This window comes from Heliangelus exortis, chromosome 6, assembly GCF_036169615.1.
Source record: "Heliangelus exortis chromosome 6, bHelExo1.hap1, whole genome shotgun sequence".
Taxonomy (NCBI): Eukaryota; Metazoa; Chordata; class Aves; order Apodiformes; family Trochilidae; genus Heliangelus; species Heliangelus exortis.
Genome location: NC_092427.1, coordinates 2112955 through 2134755, shown reverse-complemented (window position 1 = coordinate 2134755; position 21801 = coordinate 2112955). Strand labels below are relative to the sequence as shown.

The 21801-nt window shown below is 44.6% G+C and overlaps 1 protein-coding gene across 1 annotated transcript in view; it reads left to right on the top strand.

Moving 5' to 3' along the window:
* The window catches only part of KIF5C (kinesin family member 5C), a 76881-nt gene that overhangs the window by 4805 nt on the left and 50275 nt on the right, over positions 1-21801 (top strand). The window lies entirely within an intron of this gene.

The following is a 21801-nucleotide window of genomic DNA, read 5'->3' as shown; positions in this document are numbered from 1 at the left end:
GAGGATTATGGGGTTGTTTGTTTGTTTTTTTTAATAGTTTCTGCTGTAAGTACAGTTTAGAATGTCTTGTGGAGAGAGTCTCACTTATTTCCATCCCTGGAATATTATATCTGTTTTACCTTTTAGTTCATGGGTGCCAGCACTTCTTTTCCATGAAGAAAACTAAAATTGATGGTGGATTTGTCTGCAGCAGGTGGGATGGAATCTGAGGAGGATTATGGGATTTTTAATTTTTTTTTTAATATTTTCTGCTATATGTACTGCTTAGAATGTCTTGTGGAGAGAGTCTGACTTATTTCCATCCCTGGAATATTATATCTGTTTTACCTTTTAGTTCATGGGTGCCAGCACTTCTTTTCCATGAAGAGAACCAAAATTGATGGTGGATTTGTTTGCAGCAGGTGGGATGGAATCTGAGGAGGATTATGGGGTTGTTTGTTTGGTTTTTTTAATAGTTTCTGCTTTAAGTACAGTTTAGAATGTCTTGTGGAGAGAGTCTCACTTATTTCCATCCCTGGAATATTATATCTGTTTTACCTTTTAGTCCATGGGTGCCAGCACTTGTTTTCCATGAAGAAAACCAAAATTGATGGTGGATTTGTATGCAGGAGGTGGGATGGAATCTGAGGAGGATTATGGGTTTTTAATTTATTTATTTTTAATAGTTTCTGCTATAAGTACTGTTTAGAATGTCTTGTGGAGAGAGTCTCACTTATTTCCATCCCTGGAATATTATATCTGTTTTACCTTTTAGTCCATGGGTGCCAGCACTTGTTTTCCATGAAGAAAACCAGAATTGATGGTGGATTTGTTTGCAGCAGGTGGGATGGAATCTGAGGAGGATTATGGGATTTTTATTTTTTAATTTTTAATAGTTTCTGCTATATGTACTGCTTAGAATGTCTTGTGGAGAGAGTCTCACTTATTCCCATCCCTGGAATATTTGGATGTTTTACCTTTTAGTTCATGGGTGCCAGCAGTTATTTTCCAAGAAGAAAACCAAAATTGATGGTGGATTTGTTTGCAGCAGGTGGGATGGAATCTGAGGAGGATTATGGGGTTGTTTGTTTGTTTTTTTTAATATTTTCTGCTATAAGTACAGTTTAGAATGTCTTGTGGAGAGAGTCTCACTTATTTCCATCCTTGGAATATTTGGATCTGTTTTATCTTTTAGTCCATGGGTGCCATCACTTCTTTTCCATGAAGAAAACTAAAATTGATGGTGGATTTGTTTGCAGCAGGTGGGATGGAATCTGAGGAGGATTATGGGATTTTTATTTTTTAATTTTTAATAGTTTCTGCTATATGTACTGCTTAGAATGTCTTGTGGAGAGAGTCTCACTTATTCCCATCCCTGGAATATTACATCTGTTTTACTTTTAGTTCATGGGTGCCAGCACTTCTTTTCCATGAAGAAAACTAAAATTGATGGTGGATTTGTTTGCAGCAGGTGGGATGGAATCTGAGGAGGATTATGGGGTTGTTTGTTTGGTTTTTTTAATAGTTTCTGCTTTAAGTACAGTTTAGAATGTCTTGTGGAGAGAGTCTCACTTATTTCCATCCCTGGAATATTATATCTGTTTTACCTTTTAGTCCATGGGTGCCAGCACTTGTTTTCCATGAAGAAAACCAAAATTGATGGTGGATTTGTATGCAGGAGGTGGGATGGAATCTGAGGAGGATTATGGGTTTTTAATTTATTTATTTTTAATAGTTTCTGCTATAAGTACTGTTTAGAATGTCTTGTGGAGAGAGTCTCACTTATTTCCATCCCTGGAATATTTGGGTGTTTTACTTTTAGTTCATGGGTGCCAGTGAAGCCAGCAGAGTCTGTGCTACTGAAAAGCAGACATGTTCTGAAGTGCCTCAGGTACAGCAAGCATTCTGTGGGTAGAACAGACCTAAAATAAACCCCAACCAAGCCCTGGGACAGTAGTTTGAAAAAATAATTTAAAAACTATTCCATGCATGGCTTTTTTCATAGGGTGTGGTACATTGTGCTTCTAAGAAAACCCAAGCATCCATCTCCACCTCAAACTTCACAGAAATCCTGCTTACAGAGGGTTGGTTCATGAGATACCTACAAATACCATTTCTAAAAAACTCCTCCTGGTTTGATGTAGGATGTGAGGTGAGACAGGACTTGTGGCTTGGTGTAAACCACGTTGGTGGGTATGGAACATCCCATTTTCCTGGCAGAACAGTTCATGGAATCACAGAATCCTAGAATGGGCTGGATTGGAAGGGAGCTCAGAGCTCATCAAGTCCAACCCTTGATCCACTCCCCCCGTGGTTCCCAGCCCATGGCACTGAGTGCCACATCCAGGCTCTTTTGAAATATCTCCAGGGATGGAGAATCCACCCCTTCCCTGGGCAGCCCATTCCAATGCCTGATCACCCTCTCCAGAAAGAAATTCTTTCTAATGTCCAACCTAAACCTCCCCTGGCACAACTTGAGACCTCTTGTGCCCTCTTGTCTTGCTGGGAAGCTAAGGCTTGCTTTGTCTCCCAGCATCTCTGCTGTGTTTTCCAGCTCTTCTCAACTCTCGAACTGTGTGAAGACTGAGCAAATTTAGTCTGAAAGCTTTTGTGAAGAGTTGCTGTGAGGTACAAGTAGCTGCATAGCCAAGCAGGACAGTTTTGTGGCATCAGTGGTATCTGAAGACACCAAGAGCTGCCAAACACCTTTGTGGGAGCAGCTCCTTTCAAAGCTGTTGTTAATCCTCCTACACCCCAAGGTTTTCCTGCACCCTTGCAGAAGCTGCAAACATCTCTAACCTGCTGCATTTTCCTGTTCTGTGGATGTGAACCATGATGTGCTGTGCTCATTCCCCTGTGGCTTTGGGCTGTGTTGCTTTCAGGTCAGACTATTTCCAGAGCAGCAGCAGCACAAGACTGACAGATCTGGCACTTGCTTTTTTTGGGTGATTTCTCTCAGTAGCTTAAGTCAGGATGTGTCTTGGGACTAAGTAGAAGCCTGTAGATCAGAGCTGTTCATTTGGGGGGAAAAAAAAAAACCTGTTCTGGATCTAATTATCAAGAAATACATTTATTTCTTGACAGACTGATACTTCCATAAAGCACTAAAGCAAATCAAATGTACTGTATAATGGTATTTACTCTCCCATAATATAAGACAGTGGGAAAAAAATAGTCTTGATAAGGGCTTGCAAAGAAAAAAAAAAAAAAAAAAGAAGTCTCCCAGCTTCTCCAAACCCCAACCATTCTCCTTCACCACCTTTCATCTGTCCAGTCCCACAAGCTGGGCTGGGGACACCTAAGTTTGCCTGGAGGTTTGCCTGGCTTTATGGCCCATGTAGAGCTGGGAAACAGTGCCCCATGTGCTGCTGGTTGGAGGGCAGTGGGTGGCTGGATAAGCAATTCCCTCCTCTCCATCTGAGCCCCTTGGGCACCTCTGGGAGGTGGCAGGATGGAGATGAGCAGCAGCCAGTTCTGCTCCTGGGATCCTGCTAGCACCAACCCAGTTTTCTGAGATGCTCCTGGAACACAGCTGCTTCCCTCCCAGAAAAGGTTTGAAGGAAAAGCCTCATCTTGGCACATTCTTGTTGGGTTTAAGCATTTTCTGTGGGGCTGGTGTGGTTTGGAAGGTTCTGTTTGTTTCTTCTCAGAATCCTCTGCTGGAAGGGATATTCTTTCAAATTTCTCTGTAAGAGCTGAACTGGGGGAATATTTTGTAACATGGATCAATGTGTGCTTTTTGGATGGAGCTGCACTTCTGTGTGCTTTTCTGTTTTCTGAAAATGTAGTGAGAAATGAGGTGTAAAAATAGCTTCTATTTATTGTTGGTGGTGCTAGAAAGATGATTTACTTAAGATACAAAGCTTATTATTTTTTCACCAAAACAATCTCCTTTATGTGTTCCCGTGGGGCAATGAGGGCTTTTTTAATCTTTCTTCTAATCCCATTTGGGTCTCTTTCTTTAAAAATCCCTTCATCCTGCATACCTATCCTTTCAAACCCATGGATTCCCACTCCTACTCTACATATAGATGATATATTTCAGCAAGATAGATTGCCAAGCAGCTGGGAAATGCAGCCTCATGCCATCTCAGTGTTGTCTTTTTTCCTCTGATGGCTCCTGCAGGAGCAGAAGGTTCAGACCATTGAGCAGCTGTGCTGGTGGCCCTGGTTCCAGCTTGTTGCAGCCTTTGCTGGGTCCCCTGAGCTGCAGTAGTCACTGGTGTTTGGATTCCTTTTTGCAAATGGCTCTTCAGCTCAGTACAATCAGATTTATCTGCATTTGGGGAAGCCTGGGAGTACTTTTTTTTTTTTTTTTTCTGCATCGTGTGAGCTGATTTCTGCTGCCCTGAACTGAGGATGCTGTTAGGGAGTGATGTGTATTTACATCTCCTCACATTGTTTCAGCATTTCAAACTGTGCCAGAAGAATAAAAGCCATTACAAAAGCTAAAATGAAGGATGAGATGCCACTTACAAGCCTTTAATATTAATATGCTTTTCTCTTTAGTAGCTTTTTAAGGATTGGGCTGGAGGAGGGAGATATTTCCGTAGAAACAAATACTCAGGAGGCAAGATTAATTTAGTTTTTCTTGACAGTGTTTAACTAGAATGCTGACACTCTTGGTGTGTTACCTTTGTTTTCCTTCCTGTTATCATTAAAATCATAGAATCATAGAATTAGCTGGGTTGGAAGGGACGTCAGAGCTCATCAAGTCCAACCCTTGCTCCACTCCCCCCGTGGTTCCCAGCCCATGGCACTGAGTGCCACATCCAGGCTCTTTGGAAATATCTCCAGGGATGGAGAATCCACCCCTTCCCTGGGCAGCCCATTCCAATGGCTGAGCACCCTCTCCCTAAAGAAATTCTTTCTAATGTCCAACCTAAACCTCCCCTGGCACAACTTGAGACCTCTTGTGCCCTCTTGTCTTGCTGAGAGTTGCCTGGGAGCAGAGCCCAACCCCCCCCTGGCTCCAACCTCCTTTCAGGGAGTTGGAGAGAGTGATGAGGTCTCCCCTGAGCCTCCTCTTCTCCAGCCTCAACACCCCCAGCTCCCTCAGCCTCTCCTCATAGGATCTGTGCTGGATCCCTTCCCCAGCCCAGTTGCCCTTTGGCTTTGTTTCCTTCCAAATTTACTGGTTCTGAAATGCCCAAGGTGTCTCCAGGCACTTGGATATATTTCTAACTCTAAGCAGTGTATTGGAGCCTCAGATCTCCTGATTCCTTTTCCTAAAGGTGGCTTCTCCTCTCAAGTGAAATGTCTCCTGTCACCATTATCTGTCAGTTCTCTTGTCTGCAGATGTCAGTGCATCACCTGAGCTGTGGTGGTTTTTGGGAATACAGCACAGGAAGGGACAAGGGGAGCTGTGGACACCTTAGAAAGGAAGCAGTGGCACAGGAATGGGGTTCTCTGTTCTCTGCTTGGAAAAGAAACACAATTTCCACCCATTAGCTTCCAGAATTTGGGACAGTCTGGGTGCTGATGAATTTCTTGTGAAATTCTGGCTCGTCTCGTTGAATACAAAAGGACATTTGGGGTTCAGCATTACTGTTTTCATCAAAAGATCTCTTCTCTGCAAGGGGATGGTTTTGTGGGGTTTTTTCTTCCTTTCTTAACATAGACAGCAATGCTATTATGCACAGGATGTTGTGTGTCTGTTTTTGTTGGATCCCTTTGAGCATGATGTGGTTTATCTTGACATAGCCCAACAAGACCAAACCCAATTAGCTACCAGCTCCCTTCAAACCCTTTAGTTTCCCTCTTTTTTTTAAATTTTATTTTATTTTATTTTATTATTTTATTTTATTTTATTATTTTATTTTATTTTATTTATTTTATTTATTTTATTTTATTTATTATTTATATTATTTTATATTCTTTTAATTTTGTTTTTTATTTTTATTTTCTTCTCTGTTGCTGGAGCCTTTTAAAACTCAGAGGCCATGCCAAGGTAAGACTCATTCTGAAAAGATATTTATGAAATCATTCAGATGACTGAAGAAGCTGTGGACCTGTGTCTTGGCTCAGGATCTGCTCTCTCCATTCTGCTGCTGAGAACCAGGATGCTGCAGGCTGAGGCAGCAGAGCTCTACTTTGGCAGTGGGCAGGGAGGTGAAGGAACAGTGGATCCGAGTCACTTGAGATGACAACCTGGGTGTGCAATGCAGAAAAAGAGGCAGAAAAATGATTTAGGGTTGCTGAGGAATTGCTTGACACTTTTGTCTGCAGTGCTGCCAATGTTTGTTTTTCCAGCTCCACGGGAAGGTGCACATTGGATAATGGAGTTTGTCTGTGTGGTGCCTTTGTGAACTGAGAAAATCCCTTTATTCCCTTTTATTGGGATTTGGAGTGTGCAAACATTGCAGACTTAAAAAGCTCCCAAAACAAAACCAGCACAACAGAAAAAAAAAAACCAAAACCAACCGAACAACTTTACTTCAAAATCTCCAGCATGGGATTTTCCAGAATCATAAAGGTTTGGAGTCTTTCATCTACTGGAAAGAGCCAAATCATCTGTATAAATTTATGACCTCTTTATGGGATGTCCTAATGCAGGTGATTGTTATCAGATTCCCATTAAAACATCCATAATCAGTCCCATGACAGCTTCAGAAAATGCTGAATTATGAGCTAGATTTTCAAATTATGAGAGGGATTCTAATTGAAACCAAGGAGGTTGGAATTTCTCCTCATGAGAAGTGAGGACTCAGAGACAAGAACCTAAATATTTGATAGTGATCCTCTTCGATGTCTTTACTAAAACTGATTATTTTTTTCAGTGCTTGCTTTGCTTCCTAGTGATAATGATGGATAGGAAATGCTCTAGGACACTCTTTGGGGTCAGGGAGCAATAGGATTCTTGAAAAAATCTGTTTTTTCAAGCGTTGTAAACATTTCTGCTGCGTGAGGAGGACCAAAAACCACATTTTCTTATAAATCAAGTGGCCCAAAGGCCACAATAATTTGTGCTGTTTTCCTGAACATAATATTGCTGAATTACAGACTGTTGCTAGGACACAGCCTTTCCTCTTTGATTGTGCTGGTGGCTTGCTGTGACATCAAGGCAGCCTCTTCTTTGGGGGGTGAAAGTTGCCTTTTAAGTCCCATTGGGAAGCTACAGGGAAGTTGAATCTCTGCCACAGGAGTGGTGTTCTGGCTGCTAAATTTTATTCTCATCTAGCAAGGGATGTGCAGGAGCCTGTTGTCTGAATTGTGGTAACTGGGTTAGGGAATATTTTTAGCAAAATTGTTACCTGGAGCTGGGTTTTTCTGCAGTTGTAGTGTCTTTTCCTGACTGTACAGTTCTGTATTGCTTGGACCTCTGAATTTAGGGCACCAGTGGGATGTGGATAATGCTGCAACTTCTGACAAAGCTTTCAAAGTTGGGATTATTCACTTAGTAAAAATCTCTCCCAAAAATCTCCCAAGAAAAGTCATCTTGCTTGATTTTTTTTAAATCAAAAATTTTTTTAAAATTTTTTGCTTGCTTTTCTCCCTGGTCCAGGTAGCTGAGCTGCTGGCCTTGCAGGCACTGGAGCCTGGGGAGGGAAGCACAGAACGGAGCTGGAGGATGGAGCCAGCTCTGGGGGGTCTGAGTACAGATGGGACTGGCTCAGACCCTGCAGAGATCTTCCATCAAGAGGTGCTTGTAGCTGGTTCAGCTGGAGAAGCCCAACAAATGTCTTGCCTTGTTCCCTGAGGACCTGCTGGGATTTGCTGATGGCTGGATCAATGGCACAGCTCCTTTCAAACCCCTCTGGCCCTGGGGAACCATGTTCCTCCTGGGTTTTACTGCTGATGCCCTCAGCTCCTTCAGCTGCACTGCAGACAGAGTTGGCTGCACCCATACACCTCAGCCTTCTCCAGCTGCACCAGTTAAAACCCTTTAGCAGCCCAATACTGATTTTTGGCACCATAGAAATCATATAAAATGCCACTGCTAAAGAGTGACTTGTTAGTCTAGAGTGGCTGTCCCCATGCCATGTCCATCTTCTTTTATATTACTTTTATTTTCCTCTCCCCTTTTATATTATTTTTCCCCTCATTTTGTTCAGTTTTCTCCTCCCAGAACCCATCTGCATGCTTTTTTATTTTCTTACCACTTTATGGGTCAGCTGTAAAATACCCACTGGAAAACTCTGCTGCCATTTGATAAACACATCAGCCTGATTATTTTTCATTTTATGGTATCTTTAACAGTTTAACTTCAAAGCAAAGTAGTTCAGAGATGCAAACAAATCTTCAAGCAAAATTAATCTTGCTATAGAGAAGCCCACACCTCTTTATACTTGAGAAAAATATTTGCTTATATTGGTAATAGAGGATTTATTCTGTCCATTGCTTGCTTTTCTATGCAGCCAGATTTCCTGAGTATTGTAAAATAACCTTAGCCATAAACTTCAAACAAAACTGTTGCCAGCACAAACAACTTATTTTAATCTTCCCAAATGTGATTGTTGAGCAGGGGAGCAGAGCTCCCTTCCCTCTGTCAGAGCAGGAGGAAGGTGGGGGCTGTGCTGCAGGAAAATTTGGTTTCATCTTGGGGGTGCTGTGTGAGCCAGTGCCAGAGCTGGGAAAAGAGGGAGGGATGGAAAGCCATGGCTGTCAGGGCTCAGGAAAGCCCTGATTCAACAGCAGAACTGCTCCCTTTGGGGAAAAAATTCTGAGATGAGTTAATGCTGTCTCCATCCTCTCATCAAGGTGTTTGCTGCTCAGAGCTGGCTGGGAATATCTCCAAGTGCAGCAAGTGCAGAATATGGGACTTATTTTTCTTAACAAGGGAAGAGTTCACTTAATTTTATGTTTTGTGGTTATGTACATGTGCTGTTTCAGCAAGGGCTGTGCTATTGAATACTTCATTTTTACTGAGCTGAGTATGTTGTGTGATGCAACTCCTCATCTTTTAACCTCAGCAGAGCTTTCACTTGGCCTGTTTTGGGTCCAGACTTTATACTGGAGCAGAAAAAACCTGGATTTGATGTGCAAATGACCTTTGGCTCAGCAGAGCCTCTTGGTCCCCCTGCTCATAGAAGGAAAATAATCCTTTTATCTCTTACTGGCTTTGGTGATTTACATCTCCAGGTTTTCTGATTTTTTTTTCTGATTTTTTGGTACCATGGTAGCTGCCAGCACACACCTGAGTTTCATTTGGAGAAAGCAATTTGGGACTCACTCTTTAAAAAGCAAGAACCTGAAAGCTGAAGCAGCTGCCTGTCTGGTCAGTCTTGCTGGTGGGGGTGGGAATTCAGAGCAATATTTCTGTCCTCAGGATTTCCAGTGCCTTGCTGTGTGTCTGCCCTGCTCTCCCAAAGTGTCCTTGGGAATTTTGGAAGTTCCTTTTTCCTGCATGGAAGAGCTGCTGGGGGGGATCTCAAGGATGGGTGTGCAGGAGCCAACTCTGGAGCTTCCTCTTCCAGCTCCCCAGCTTCTCCTGTGCTACAGCTCTGATCCTCCCCTAGTTTTTGGGTTTTTTTCCCCCAGGCAGGGAAGTGGAGCTGTTTTTTTGTCCTGGGTGAGCTGCAGTGATGGGCAATGGGCACTCTCAGTGTGTCCATGAAAAGTTACCTCTCCTCTAGAGAAGAAGGGGCAGGTGGAGAGGAGGTTGTGCTCTTTTCCCACTGATTTCCAAGGCTGAGCTGGTTTCTATACCAAGAGCTCCTTGGTTTTTAATGCACTGGTGAGGGTCTGGGGACTGTAAATTGGAGAAACATCCAGCCTGGGGAATGCAAGAGAGCTCTGTGGCTTCACTGGTAAGGAGCTTGGAGGTTGTTTTTTTTGGAAAAAGTGCCAAATGATGAGCTTGAAGGTAAGCAGGGTGGCTGGAGGTTGAGGTTAGTCAGCAGGATGGCTTCTGACTGAACAGAAGAGCAGCTGCTTAAGCTGATGGAAATCAAAGGTCTTAATGATTTTTTTGCACTCTCCTTGTCCTTATTTTCTGCTGCTTCCTGTGCCTTGGTCCTGTGTCCTGCAGGTCTTGTTTGCTTTGTGCTTGAGAGAAATTTAAAAAAAATAATCTTGATTGACATAAAATTCTGTTACTATATGAATGCCATCTCATAGGTCATGGCCTTTTTTTTTCATTTTTCTTGCCACAAAGGGTCCAGAAACAGCACAAGGGCTTCCACTCCTGGATGGGAGTGATGAACAGTGTGGGAGGCCAGACTCTACCTTGCTTTGAAGATTGGGAAAATGCAGGAGGAATCTCTCAGTATTACTAAATCTGATAATAGAATTACTGCCAGATAATTCCAGGCAGCATTGCCTGTGTCTGGATAATTCAGCAGAAAGTGGGGCTGGGCTGCTGATCTCATTGCTGTGCTGGAAGAGGAGAGGTGCTCTTTGTAAGCTGTGATGCATTTCTAGCTGCAGGGAAGGCACAGGAAGAGGTTATGAGCCAGAAAATCTGTTTTTTTGGACTTAAGAAACCCAAAATTGCCAAAGAAGGTCCAAGCAGTGCATTTCAAAGAGTAATTCTGCAGTTCATTGTTCTTCCAAAGCTCACAGGAGGGTGTTTTGTTGTGGTCAGCTCTATAAAATCACTTTTATTGGGACTATTTGTGTAACATTTTGAGCCATGGTTTTGTGTAGTAACAAAATCAGAACCCCTTTGCCAGCTGTCCAGAAAAGCACAGCTTGTCACTCCATGTTTCTCACCACCACATTGCCATAGATGTTCTCACTACCAAATTCAAAGCCATTTGGAACCAGTTCCACTTGAATTTTGAACAAGATTTAAACAAATCTGCAGTTCTTGATGATTGACTTCATTTATCAGTGATGGATTAACTTCCCAGAAATGCAAAACCCCAGATTCTTAAATACTTTGTTATCTTCCTGATAACTGGTGCAAAAATGCAGGAGGCAGTAATTCTAGTTTGTAAGGGATGATTTTTTTTTTTTTTTCTCTACTTGTCTAACTACCTGCTGTGCTTTTTACAAATTAGAGGTACAACTCAGAATGCCTCTCCTGGAATAGGATTGCTGCATATTACCAAACCAAACACTGCAATATCACAGCCCTGCTCCCCCCCAAATAGATGTGTTTTATAAATAGCACTTGCCTTGCTGTTTAACATATTCCTATTTAGGTTTTCCTGACCCCCACCCACTACTTCAGAGACAGTACCTTTATTTTTATAACATTTTTCAAGACTTGGATTTTTGTAGAACAGCCCCAGGTGCTTTAGCTTAGGGAAGGCTGGGTGGCTGGTGCTGAAATGGTTAGATTTGGGCACAAGAGGTAAAACTCAGAGCTCTGGTGGTCTTTTCCTCCAGATAATGAGATAGATCAAGGAAATCAGTGCAACAGGCCAAGAAGCAGAATCTCCTTGGGTGTAAGGTTGTGGATGGGAGGGAGAAGGTTCCTTAGGGTTCCTTTTCATGCAGAGGGGGCAGCTGGCAGGCAGCAGAGCTTCTGGAGGTGAGAGCTGAAGCTCCAGCCCCATGCTGGGAGGACACCTCTGTTCCTCCCAGAAGGGGAGCTGCTGCCTTCTCTCTCTTCCACCCCTGCCTGTCTGAAATTGGGTGAAACAGCAGGGGGAGAGGGAACCAGGCAAACTGTGATCAGAATCTGAAGGAAAGGGAAAAGGAATCAATGGAAGTGTTCCCAGCAGGAGAGGAGGGCAGTGATTTTGCTGTGAGAATCAAAGTCACTCTGAAACACCTCAGCTCCTTGCACCTTCCTGGAAGAGACTTTCAGGTGTGCATTTGACAGGGGAAGCATCCAGCACCCTCTCAGTGACAGGGGGTCACTCCAGGCACCCCCCAAGGTGCCCCAGGAAGAAGCAGAAGGGATGAGCAGCTCCTCAGCATGGCCAGGCTGGTGCATTGGGCTCTCTGCTCTCAACACTGCTCTCCCCCTCTCTGTTTGAGGAGCTTTGTTGCCAGGAGCAACATTTGGCTGCATTTCTTGGTGACAGGGTAATTGCTCTGCCTGCCTCCACATCTGAGCTCCTGGGAAGGCTTTTCCATACTCAAATCCCAGCTGTTACTGTGGTGGTTGGGATATTTCTGAATATTTCCAGTACAGAAGGTGAGGCCAGGTACAGCAGTCAGCCTGCAAAATGGAAGGCAGTGCTGGGGCAGCTTTGTAGCAAATATTTTTACAGCTAAAACCAGATACAGCCCCTGTGCTCTGCCCTTTGGGTTCTTTGGGGTATCACTTTTCAGTGGGAAAGGGAGAGGGGAGGACAGAAGCAGAGATGCTGCTCTTCTCCTTCCTGAATTCTCTGATGTGTTTTCAGTGCTTGTGGTTTTAATTACACAGCAGGAAAGGAGCCTGGGTCAGACTAATGAGAACATTTCTGTTACTTTGCAGGCTTTTAAATTCCTGCTGCAACATCAGGTCAGTAAACATTTAAGCTCCTGGCAATAAGTATCTCAGTTGGTAAATGAGGAAACAAGTCCAAAATTGTTGTTCCTGGTCTCCCAGTGAATAAGGAGCAGTGAGGTATCAGGGGTGAGGGTTGTTTCCTGGCCTCTGAGTACAGTTACTTCATTAGATGATGGATGTTGGAATCCTCCCCTCTCAGTTCCCTTGGATGGCTGGGCTTTTGAACACTTGAGATCTTTCAGTTCTTGAGGGCAGAGGAAAACAATCCACACGTGCTGCTGTTTTGCTCTTGGTCCTACAGTTTGCTGTGGGTGGTAACATGGGATAACAAGGATGAGAACAAGTCAGCCCTGCTTGGTAGAGTTCCCAGAGGAGAACCATGGTGTCACCAGGTGTGCCACCCTGCAGGTGGGACTTTGGGTAGCAGGGATGTGCCCATCCCACTGCATGCTCTGGCTCTGGGGGTCAGGGCTCACTGTGATTGCCAGGACAGTTTGGAGACCCTCCAGGAATTCCTCCCTCAAGATTCAGTTGCACAAGAAACCAGTGGCTCTGGATTCCTCCCCAGGAGAGTGCATGAGCAGCCAGCCAGCTGCAAAGGTGACAGCTTATGCTTGTGACATGCTTCCTCTGCAGAACAAAGGTGGTACAATGCAGGCAGTGGGGTGCAAACATCTGACTTGTTTCATTTTGCCACTATATATCCAGCTGGACAGGTCTCTCCATGACCAGGGGTGTCCTTTGTTCCCTGATCCCCTTCAATCCTTGGTTTGCAGGGCATGCTAAGAAAAAAGGGCATGATAAGAAAGCTGCTCTGTGGACCAGTGATGCTCTCTCGTTTCATTTTGACCTCTCCTGACCTGAGGTGGATTTGAATCTACAACTGAGAGTTCTCAGGATCCTGTTACTAATCTCCTGAGCCACCCAGTTGCCCCACAAATCTGTAAGTGATACGTTTAACAAAGTGGAGATTACCACAAGACTGCCAGGGCAGAATTAAGATGTAGTTATGGCTTGACCAGGGCCTGGGTTATCTTGTATTCCTCTTCTGTCAGTGGAGCTGGGGGTGAGCATCTTGCTCAGGACTTTTACTTCACCAAAACTGCTTCATTTCATATTTTGAAATAGCCTTTAGCTCTTTGGCATCTTGTTGGGATATTCCAAACACTGATGAGAGGCAGAGATGCTGCTCCACACATTCCCACAGCCTCCCAGTCATGTGCTGGCCTTGTCTGGTTCCTCTTCCATTGCTGCTGTCAGGAGGACAGGTTTTATGGGATGATTTTCTGGCTGTGAAATTGCAATTTTTATTAAAAGAAAATAAGAATGTTAAATAAATTCACAAAGTCATTAAGAAAAAAACCCCACAGTAGCTTAAAACCAATTTTGAGGTATTACATTTTTACAAAATAAACAAATATATTGTTCCTTTTTCATTCTCAACTGCTGCTAAAATCACAGCACTTTTAGTTAGAGGTGTCTCAGGCTTCTACAATTGTGGTACCTTTCTTTCTCTTCTGTAAGGAATACTTTTCTACCTTTTCTTTCAAAACTGTTAGCTTGCATGGTTGCATGGGTGCTGCTTCTCCAGTCCTCCTCTTAAACCTGGGGAGTCTGTCAGGCAGCAGTTTATCATCTGATGGCTGGGCTAGGGGCTAGGAGCCAGGTTACATGGCTTTTTTTTTCTTTTTGTGACTAGTGCTGTATGTTGGTAACATCCCAGCTGGCAGGCTAAGAGGTGCCAGCAAGGGGTTGGAGTTCTGCAGGGTCCATGGTGACAGAACAGGTTGGGTTCATCTCATCTGCTGGATCTTTGCCCCAAGAAAAGTAAACAGGAATGGAGAGCTGGGACTCTGAGTATTGCTGTGTCAGAAGTATTAAAAAATAATTCAATTAAAAATAATTTTGCTTAAAGGGTGTTATTTAATAGTTGGCTTTGTACTGGGGGATTTTGATGTTTCAAATTCCTATAAGATGTCATAAGGAATATATTATCAAGGTCATGCATCCAGGTGGTAGAAAAGCTTCAGAATAATTTCTAAGGTTTGGTTTCCTAAATTGCAGATCTGTCACAAAATAAAATGATGCAAGGAATTAAAGGCTCTTTCTGCTGAGAGTGGAGGCTAAAAGTGGATCACTGGCCACAAGCCAAATCCCACCAACTCCCCAGAAATATTCAGAAGGTAGATCAATAATTAAGTCCACAATGCAAAAGTAATGTATTCAACTCAGATTGCTCTGCAGTGCCTCTTCATACATGGCTGCTTCTTTTAATTTATTTTCCAGTTGAGTTTGAGGAGTATTACCAAGAATTAATAATTGCTTTTTGAAGAACTTAGTTTGACTGTGGAGTATATTCAGGTTATTCAGAATATACTTTTTTGATTATTATTTTTGTTTAATCCCAAGTGTTCTGAATTTTCATCCACTAGGTGAATTGCTACTGCCCAGATACAGGTAAATTTTATTATAAATATTATTTTTATAAATAAAATTTTATAAATGTTATTTATTGTATCAGGGGGAGGGATGTTGAGGATTGGACGTGTGATCTTAGAGGTCTTTTCCAACCATGAAAATTCTGTGATGTTTTTAAAGGGAAAACTAATGTAGAAAATGGTTAGGATGGCAGCAGCATTTCCTTAGTTAGCAGGACAGAATAAAGGGAAAAGATAGGAACTAAATGTAACTGTTTTGCTCACATGTAGTTATTTTCTCTCTCTATCTTTATTCCTCATGTATTCAATCCTTACTCAAGATAGATGGCTGCAGGAGAAATGGGGTAGATCCTGTTTATTTCTTGTGCTTTATCAGGAAAATCAGTGCTTTATCAGTTGCAGAGTCTCTAATTTGTGGGGGAGGTAAATCCTTGTATCTGCTAAATTCTAATTCCAGGGGGAATTTATTCCACTTAGGAATGGAGTGAGTTTGATGCACTGAGTAAATGTGGCCTCTACATTTTCAAAGGAAGCAAAGACTTCCATTTCTACTCCTGGAGGCTGGAGGGAAGAAATGTGTTTTATTCCACCTTCTAAGGGAGAAATTCAGTGCTGCTCGAGGAATGTGCCTCCACTGAAATACTGACTTGCTGCTGGTAACAGTTTGCTTTCTGCTCTTTGAAAATTTCTCTCTTCCAGGCCTGCAATTATCTATCTTTTCTTTATAAAAACCTCTCCTACAGAGGCACATGCAGGAGGGAAAACCAGCTAGGAAATAATTTTCCATGAATTAAGCTGCTACCTATCACCTGGTTCTGTTAGCTGTGTACTCAGGCACTGGCTCTGCTGGCAGCAGCATCTTGTATGAGATGTTCAACCCCCTCCCACATCATTCAGCCCAACTGCATCAATAAAACTCTGCCTTGAACAGAGAGCCAGAATAATAATGAGAGCATTTCAGCAGTGTCACAGCTTTGCCAAACAATCCATCTGATAAGCTGAGCCCTGGGACTTGGCACTGCTGGGTTTCTGCAGGGACCAAAAGTTTTCCTGAGCTCTCAGCTGGTGATTGCATGGCTGATCCCCCCTTTTACAGGGGGAAGGGGATGCTTTTGTGTGACCTGGGTCTGGAGAAAAGAACATTCCTGCCTTCTGAAGGGACAGGGCACTAAGATGAAGGAGAGAGAGCCCTGTGTGTGTGATCTTTTTGGCTCTTTCAGCTGAGTGCCCTAAATGTCAGCCCTTAGGCAGAGCCAACACCCCCCCCCCCCAGCTCTCCTTGCCCAGAGATGCAGCTGGCAGCATGGCCACATGTGAGCTGTGGGCTTACTGGAGTTACTGGTGCAACACAAGATGCATACACACAGAATAGATCAGGTGTGGGGCATGCCTGGACATAGAGATCAACAGCCTGCTACCAAGGCTGCTGCTTTTGTCCCTTCATCCCATGTCTGTTGCTCCTTGGATCACCCCCATCCCTCCCTTTCATAGCCTTTTTCTTCTCCTAATCATAGAATCATAGAATCATAGAATCCTAGAGGTTGGAAGGGACCTCACCCCCTAACTCTTGTGCTATCCTGAAGTGTTCTTGCCCTGCATCCCATTATGTGTGAGCAGCCTGAAAGGGGATCCTAGGAGCTGCCTTGCTGGCTTTCACCCTTGGAGCATGGAGCAGATGTTCTCCAGGGACAGCCTTGGCAGGAGCCCCATCAGGGTGCTTCTTCCTGGAGTCTGCTGCACTTTTAGGATGTGTGGAGATGAGCCTTGGATGGACTGATGGATGCTTTTCAGTCTCTTAAAAATGAATGAACCTCTTTTTGAGTCTCATTTGAAACAATTCCCCTCTTGAGGGGGGGGATCACAGCATCATAGAATGGTTTGGAAGGGACCTTGAATCTGGTTTCTTCTTGTTCCAGTCCCCAGCAGGCAGGAACCAGGCAGGAACACCTTGCCACGGGTTGACACCAGGTGAGGATGTGCCTGCATGGTGTTTTTCAGGCAAGAGTTTGCAGAACTTTGTCCCTTTGGGGTCAGAACTCCAGTGCCCATACCCACAACTGCCTCTCAGCTCAAGCAGAACAAACTTGCATCTGTCCTGGTAGAAACCTGGATGGTATCTCCAGTTCTAGGGGATGGCTTCAGGCTGTAATTCCTCATTAGACTCAAGTGTCTCCTTGCAGCCCCCCAGAAGGAAAGAAACCCAGTGTTTTGCATGCTCTTTTCCTTTCTACTTCAGCACTTGGAGCTCTGAGCTAGGTGCTGGCTGTTAGAAATTCAGTTCTAAGCCACCTCACCTTGCCCAGGGTTTTTTGGAAGGCACTTGGGGGATGGACCTTGGACTGTGCATTCTGCCTCTGAATTCAGATGCCTGGAAGTCAGCTGTCATCTTGCTTAGCATCCTAACCTGCAGATACACTGGTGAATTGTCCCTGAGTGTCAGTGGAAATGAAGATCACAGGGAATTAATCATGAAATTGCATTAAGGTTCCTAATTCTTAGCATGCAGCTCTAAGCACTGACCCATTCTCATTTCCTGCCTATGTGGGATTGAGGAGAGTTGAGATTTCTTTTTTTTTTTTCTTTTTTTAAACAGGGAATGTATTTGGTTCTCTTTTATTGAGATTAGATTAGCTGCTACTGATAGTACTGCTCTGTGATGTTAATTCTAATAAGCTGGGCTTGGTAGCACATGCCTTGCTGTCTGAGATCCTTTCTGTGCACGTGAAATCCTTGGGTTATTTTTCTTTAAATGCCTGTAAACTTGGTAAGAAACTCTAAACATAAAACTGGGAAAATAATAATTGGCAATACCCAGGAATCACATTCTCTGTGCTATTGAACAGCCAGACCAGAATCTATCTTGCTGTCAATACAACTTCAGCAGGAATTGTGGGGGTGGATGGAAACACTTATCCAGCCTTTATGCAGCAGTGGCAGAAGTTAATGGAACAGATTGTCAGGGGATCTGGAGGAAGTAATGGCATAGGAAAGAAGATGTGATTTATGGATGAGAGATAATGCCCTGCATAGAATGAGAAAGGTTGAAAAATAATGTATGGAGGAGGCGTGCAGATAAACCAGGACTGACTCAGAAAATAACACTTTATTTCTAGCTGCTTGTTACTTTCTTGAGTAAGCTTTAATAAGGCTGAAATCTTCCTGGTTTTGGTATTCAATTCAAGCTGAGTTACATTTGAAAAAATAAATGAATAAAATAAAAAACAGTTGGTTAATTTTGGGGGGTAACAGAGGAAAAAGTACTGCTTGGAAACACACCAGAAATAAGGTGATATTAATGTTTTTTCACCCCCCCTCTCTGTTTTGGAGCAAAACCTTTGGATCTGCCAGCAGGTTGCCTTTGTAGGATGGATGTGGCTTTTGTTACTTTTGAGGAAAGTCTGTCAGAAATGAAGAGCTTGTAAAAGTAACACCAAAAATAAACAAACCCAAGACTGTCATTTGCTCCAGAGAAAAATCATCTGTCTCAACACTATCTTGAAGTGCCCCAGCTTTCCTTAAGCTGCTTCTTCTCCAGCCCTTGTCAGCTGTGGGTGAGCTCCTGCAGGACACAGTGGGTCTGTGGGCTGCCCAGCTGGGACCTGGAAGGGATCAGGGACAACCCAGTGGGAAAGGAGCCTGGAAAACTTCCAGGAGCCTGGAGGTGGTGATGAGGAAGATTCCAAGGAGAGCTGATGGGATGGAAGGGTCAAGGAGCTGAGCAAGTTGAGTGGGGTGAGTTGAGGAGGTGTCCCACATTTCTTCACATCAGGGATCCAAGCAGGAACTTCTGAACAAAGTGGAAGGAGGATGAGGAGCCTGAGGAGTGGGGAAAAGAGGGCTGAGCAGGACTGAGGGGATTTTGGAACAGAGAAAAAGTGGTGGTAGAGCAAAAGTAGCAACTTTCAAACTGTGGAAAGGCAGGAGGGGCTGTGCCCACCCATCAACTCTCCTCTGCAGAAAGGTGTGTGAGCCTGGGGCTGTCTTAGAATCCTAGAATCACAGAATCATAGAATTGGCTGGGTTGGAAGGGACCTCAGAGATCATCAACTCTTGATCCACTCCCCCCGTGGTTCCCAGCCCATGGCACTGAGTGCCACATCCAGGCTCTTTTGAAATATCTCCAGGGATGGAGAATCCACCCCTTCCCTGGGCAGCCCATTCCAATGGCTGAGCACCCTCTCCAGAAAGAAATTCTTTCTCATGTCCAACCTAAACCTCCCCTGGCACAACTTGAGACCTCTTGTGCCCTCTTGTCTTGCTGACAGAGATCAATTTGGAGATGAAGCCCCAAAAGACCTCCCCCCAAACCAGTGAGAGCTCTTTGGATAATGGAGCACACTCAGTTTGAGCTGCTGGTGACAGATGCTTTGGGATCCTTCATGGGATCGTCTTCACACATCGGTGGTGGGTGTTCCAGTCTTTCAGCTTCCCCCCCAAAAAAAATCCTGAGGAAGAACCTTGACTTCCAAAGCACCTGTGTGTGAATTGCTGCTTTGCATTTGTAGCTTTTCCTTTGGGCAGATAAATGAGAGTTGCAGGCAGGGCCTCTTCCAGCTGTGGGAGGGGATTGGTTTTTTGGGGCTCTCTGACATTTTAGTTGTTGAGAGCTCAGTAGCTTGGTTACACCAGAGCAATGTTTGCCTGGAGTGCTGTGTTTGCCCTGCCAGGATGAGGTGCTGGCATCCCTCTGCTGCTCTCCCCCAGTGCTTAGCTAATAAACCTCAGCTCAAGCAGGAAGGATATAAATGGGATAAGTGGATAGATGGCTGAGGTTGAGTGTCTGTGGGTTGGTTTGTTTGGTTTTTTTTTTTTGGTCTCTTGCATTAGGACTTGTTGCTTAGTGCTTGGAAGAAGCAAAATGGGGGTAAGTAGGTAAAAAGTCAAATTGAGAAATTGTCCTGGAACAGTTCTAGGAATGCTGGGCAGCCCTTCTCATCCTGAGAATGAAGAGCTGTGTCTTGCTGAGAGCCACACAAGGTGCATTGTATAGGGGAAGCTGGGGAGAGGCAGAGTTTAGGGTGGGTGCTCCCAGCACTCCCACCACTCTCCCAGGTGAGGATTGGGATCTGGGGCTGCAGTGGGATATTGGGCTGAATCACCTCTTGGGGCTTGTGCCTTGCCAAGGGGAGTGTTTGGATGGCCCAGTGTTCACTCCATGCCAGCACGAGGCCATAAATTATTTACTAAGCAACTTATAGTTGCCTTTTTATCCCTGAGATCCGAAATTCAGGGATAAAAGAGGAAGAACACACATTGCAGGCAAACCACCTCTGTCTTTTCCCCTGTGGCAGTAAAATACCCGAGTTTAAGGAGCAGGGAAGTGTAAACTTGTGATCTGCTGGAAGGAAAATCAAAGTGTGACAAAAATGGCTAATTGAGCAGAGCCTTTGAACAGCTGCCTGCAAATGGCAGAGCTGGGATGTCAGCTCAGCAGAACAAGGCTCTTCCATCGGGTACCCAGCCACCTCACAGTTGGCTTTGAAGCCCTCATTCTGGAGCAGGTGTCATGTCTTGGAAAGGAAATATCACAGCCTTTGATGGAAGATGAGGAAAAGATGTTATCTTTGGATAACTTTCAATAAAAGGATCCCATTTTAAATGCAGATGTCATGCTCGGGTTTGAGTTGCAGGGAGCTGAGCTGCTGCCTTAAGATTTGATTGGCCTTTAAAGTGTCATGCAAACCTCTTTTGCAGATTGCTGATATGTGTTTCTCTTGTAACCAGTTGCACTCCTGGAAAGGAATCAAAACTTTCTGGCAGTGTAGGTGTGGGTTGTGCCACACCGTGTGTGCACACCAGGGAGTGTCAGTCGTGGTGTCACCTGGGAATGAGGGTAGCTCAGTGTCTGTGGTCAAACAGTGGTGGTTCACACCCTGGGGATGGTCCCCACCCCATTCAAAATGTCATTTTGGACCTCTTTCCACGTGACATCTTTTTATTTGGTAGTGTCATGGATAAAAATCGGGACAGCTGTGAATAAGATGAACAGGAGCCAGCAGTGTGCCCAGGTGGCCAAGAAGGCCAATGGCATCCTGGGCTGGCTCAGGAACAGCGTGGCCAGCAGGTCCAGGGAAGGGATTCTGCCCCTGTGCTCAGCCCTGGGGAGGCCACAGCTTGAGTCCTGTGTCCAGTTCTGGGCCCCTCAGCTCAGGAAGGAGATTGAGGTGCTGGAGCAGGTCCAGAGAAGAGCAAGGAGGCTGGGAAGGGATCCAGCACAGATCCTGTGAGGAAGGGCTGAGGGAGCTGGGGGTGTTGAGGCTGGAGAAGAGGAGGCTCAGGGGAGACCTCATCACTCTCTCCAACTCCCTGAAAGGAGGTTGGAGCCAGGGGGGGGTTGGGCTCTTTTCCCAGGCAACTCTCAGCAAGACAAGAGGGCACAAGAGGTCTCAAGTTGTGCCAGGGGAGGTTTAGGTTGGACATTAGAAAGAATTTCTTTCTGGAGAGGGTGATCAGGCATTGGAATGGGCTGCCCAGGGAAGGGGTGGATTCTCCATCCCTGGAGGTATTTCCAAGGAGCCTGGATGTGGCACTCAGTGCCATGGGCTGGGAACCACGGGGGGAGTGGATCAAGGGTTGGACTTGATGAGCTCTGAGGTCCCTTCCAACCCAGCCCATTCTATGATTCTGTGATTCCAAGATGCAAGCTTGGGGCAAGGCAACAGCCTGACTGGGCTGCCTGGGTTGGGTCTAACCTATGGATTTATTAACACACATTTGCATATTTCACACAGATGAAACCAGGTTATTCCTGCTGAAGGAACACATGGTGTGCTGGGCCACCCTGATCTCAGCAAAAGGCAACTTGCAGGACCTGAAAACTTTTTATCCCCTCAGAATTCCTCTTTCTCCCTCCACAGCTTTCACTGCTTTGCAGTCATGAACAGCCAAAACTTCTGCAAATATTTATAGGACTGTTGCCCCTTGTCTCCTATGGGAAATAATCAGCTTCCAGTTGCTGGGATCTCAGCTTACTGTTTCCTGCAACTGTGGCTGCTGACCCAGATGTGAAGGCACAGGAAACATGTGCCAACTTTTATTTGCCAGCCACAGAAA